Genomic DNA, 4180 nt, shown 5'->3' on the forward strand with positions numbered 1-4180 from the left:
GAGACCCGAACTGGGGCCAGGCAAGCAACGGTTCCTTTCCGAGTCTCAGCCACCTTACCTACGATGGGGCCTTCATGAGGCTGCTGTGAGTTTCCTACAGGACATGGAGAACATGGTGCTGGCACTGTGCCTGGCACAAGGGGAACTGGCTGTCAGCACCATCATCACCTGCACATGCAGCAGCAGGTGCACACGGGGCTGTGGGGTCCTCATCCACTTCCCTGAGTTCAGTTTTACACAAATCACTTGCCTAAATCCCACCCAGTGCCACATGCAGAGACAGGGACTCTATCAGACGAAATGGGTGGGATGGAAGCCCATATTCCTCCACGGTGTCTGCCACCCTTCCTGGATTTTAGGGGCTACCAGTGGTTCCAGAACCTGCTCCTGTGCTCTGGCCACCATTCAGGTATATCATCCTGATCCAGGGAGGCCCCAGTGTGTCCAGGCACCCGAGGGACGGCCAGCAGAGGCCCCCCTGCCTGAGGACAAGAGCCTCAGAGGACAGGGTGTTTGCTGCTCAGTCATCCAGGATCGAGTTCTTGTGGATTCACGAGGTGAAACTCCTTCCCTTTGCCAGATCTCCCTGGAGAGGCACACTGTCGGGCCTCCCGTGACCCCCCCAAGTGCTTGGACCTGTGAAGGGAGTGAGGATGCCCATCTCCTGATGAGGGCGCTGTGCTCACAGAGGTGCCTGGGGGAGCCCATGGCCTCTCAGAGGAGCCACAGTTCAAAGCCCTGGGTACAGGTGATGCTTTGTACCTGATGAGTTCAGCTGTCCTGCTTCTTCTCTCATCTGGGATTGCTGGGGAAGCTGAAGACTCACCTGGTGCTTAGGGAAGAAAGACAAGGGTATGTTTGTGTGTGTTTTCACACATTTTATTTGCTGGCTGGGAAAACATCATGCCAGGCCTGGAAAGGGGCCACTGGAGGAAGTCAGTTTGGCATTTCTGCTGGTAGACATGCCATCTGTGACCAGCATCGTTTAATCAAGGCCCCACAAATCCTGGCTTGGGGGAGGAGGGTGGGCTGCACTGAGGAAGGAGGGGGCAAAAGATGGGGAGGAAGAACTGGAATCCATTGCAACCGCCTTGGGCAGATGTGTGGCTGCAGGCAGCTCTGTCTCCAACTCCTCATTCCTCTGCGGTGTTCACCTACCCTTCCCCCACTCACTTCGAGAATTCACCAGAGTGGGTGTGGGCTCCAGACCCTCCAAACTGCAGGGTGACCCTCTGCATGTGGGTTGAGGGAATGTCCTGAGAGAAGGCAGGGCTTAAAAGTTCTAGATCCTGAGGTGGGGTCCAGGCCTCAGGCTTGCTGAGAGTTTCCCGGAGATTGTGACGCAGAATCAGGCTTGGGAACCACTGAGCAACACCAACCAGCTCACTGTACAGAGGAAGAAACAAACACCCTGGGGGCCTGAGTGCCTTGGTGAGACTTATTTCTAAAAGTTTCCAGCTGACCGTCTGTGAGAAACTGAGTGACATCCTGGTTAAGAGCCAGAGCTCTGGGGTTCAGCAACCCTGGGCTCCAGCCCCTAGTCACCAGCTGTGTGACCTTGGGCATGTGCCTGCACCTCTCTGAGCTTCTCTTCTGGGGACTGAGGATGGTTACAGTACCTGCTGCATGGGGATGTGGGAGGATGTATTTGGAGCCAACGACTCCAAAGTCCTGTCAGCAGCTGTCACTGGACACTGGTCATGTGGACTCAGCTGTACGTGAGGGTCCCTTTTGGGGGGCTGAGTTCTGCAGGGTGTGGATTCTTCCTGCCCCACCTCCCACTGCTGTTCGCACTTCCTGTCCTCCCCTGGGTGAAGGCTGTGTGGCTCAACCTGCTCCTCCCCTTCCTCCCTTTTTTTCTCCCACTTAACAAACAGCTTCACTTAAAAAGCCATCTGGGAGGATGGATGGCACAAGGCACATTCTGCAGAATAAGTTTCCAGGGAAAAGAGCCAAGAAATTAAAGACACAGCACCGACGATCCCAGCCTCCTTAGGCCTCACAACTCTCCTGCTAGAGAAATGCATTTCTGAATGATAAATGCATCCCTCACCCCCTGCCCTGTGTTCTGGGCTTTGTGCTCACCTGTCTTTGGGCAGGTCTGCTCCCTGTGTCTCCAGTTGGTTCCCTTCCTCAGGATAGATGCTCCATCTCTCACTAGCAGGGACTGTCTTTGGGCCTTCCTAACCCAACTCTTCTCTCCTGTACACTCGCTGCCTCACCTCGGGTAGCTGCTCCCTCTCACTATGGGGGCCCTGGGGAGGGCTTGTCTTCTGTGGGAGCTCCCCAGGCAGATTTGGGGCCAGTGGGTGGATGCCCTGAGAAAGGGAGATGTGTTCAAAACTGGGGTGAATGAGTAACCCTGAGAAGGGCTTCCTGTCACTGGAGGTGTGCACAAAGATGGGTGGGCATTCAGCAAAGAAGCCTTGCAGGAGGCAAACTAGCAGAGATGCTGGGAACACAGGCTTCAGAGGCCGAGAGGTCTGGGCTGAGTTCTGATTGCATGGATTATAAGAGTGTGTGACCTTAGGCATCTGCCTCGTTTCAGTTTGTTTTGTGTTGCTGTAACAGACTATCACAGACTGGGTAGTTCACAAAGAACAGAAATTTATTATCTCACAGTTTCTGAGGCTGGGAAGTTCAAGATCAGGGCTCTGGTGTCGGGTGAGGGCCTTCTTGCGGTGACCTCACATGGTAGAGGATGGAAGGGCAGAAAAGAGACCGACTCCTTCCATCAAGTTGCTTTATAAGTATGCCAAATACTATTCATGTGGGAAAAGCCCTCATGGCCTAATCACCTCTTAAGGGCCCTACCTCTTAATACATTGCATTGGTAACACCAGAATTTTGGAGGGGTCTATTCAAACCCTAGCATTTCATCCTTGTCTCTCCCTTTATGTCCTTCTCACATACAAAATACATTCATCTTATCCAAATAACCCCCAAAGCTCTTAGCTCATTCCAGCATCAACTTGAAAGTCTAAGTCCAAAGGCTTATCTAAATCAGGTATGGGAGAGACTCAAGGCAGGATTCATCCTGAGGCAAAGTCCCCTCCAGCTGTGAGCCTGTGAAATCAAGCGAGTTAGCTACTTCCAAAGTACAACGGTGGGACAGGTATAGGTCAGGTATTTCCATTCCAACAGGGAGACATAGGGAAGACAAAGGGAGGGACAAGTCCCTGGTAAGTGCAAAGCCCGATAGCACAGACAACATTCAGTCTCAAGGCTTGAAAATAATCTTTGGTTCCATGATGCATTGGGGTGGGGGCTGGGCACCCAGGGCTTGGACACCCCTGGCCCCATGGCTTTGCTGGCTGCAGCTCTCATGAGTTGGAATCACATGCTTTGGCTCTCCCAGGCTAGAGCTGCATGCAGGTGGGGTCTCCAGGGTGACTCTGCTCCCATGGAACAGCTAGGCATTGTTCTAGAGGGAGTTCCTTGTGGTGGCTCTGCCCCTGTGGCAGATCTCTGCCTGGGCTTTCTGGGATATCCTTCAACATCTGCCTCCAGAGTTCTTACACTCTGTACACCTACAGCACTAGCACCATGTGGATGCCACTGAGGCTCACAGCTTGTACCCTTTCGAGCAGTGGCTCGAGCCACACCTGGGTCTTCTTGAGCTGTAGCTGCGGTGGCCAAAGAGTGCTGGGCCTGGATGAGGTGAGCAGAGACATGAGACAGCCCTGGGTAGTGAAACCTTAGGTCTCATGGGTTTCCTGGGCCCTTCCTCTGGAACTGTTCTATTCCTAAGGCCCTAGCACTTTGATCCTGTGATGAATGTGGCAGCCCCCAGAGAACTCTGAAATGCCTTTGAAGTCATTTTCCCTTTCTCTTGGTGAATAGCACCTGGCTTCCTTCTATCCATACTAATCTCATCAAATGGCCACACATTTGATTTTCTCTTCGAAATATTATTTTTGATTAATTACTTGGTCATTAGTTATAATTTTCTAAACCTTTACATTTTGCTTCCCTTTTAATTGTAAATTCCATCTTTAATTGTGTTCCTCTTCTCACATTTTGCTATAAGCCATTCAGAGAAGCCAGGCAGCATCCTGAACACTCTGCTGCTTAGAACTTTCTCCAGCCAAATACTCTAGTTCATTGCTCTTGAGTTCTGCCTTGCACAAAGTCCTAGGGCACAGACATAGCTCAGTCAGGTTCTTGCCACTTTTTTTTT

The sequence above is a fragment of the Carlito syrichta genome, unplaced genomic scaffold (assembly GCF_000164805.1).
Source record: "Carlito syrichta isolate Samal-C Ts95f unplaced genomic scaffold, Tarsius_syrichta-2.0.1 Scaffold235333, whole genome shotgun sequence".
Classification (NCBI taxonomy): domain Eukaryota; kingdom Metazoa; phylum Chordata; class Mammalia; order Primates; family Tarsiidae; genus Carlito; species Carlito syrichta.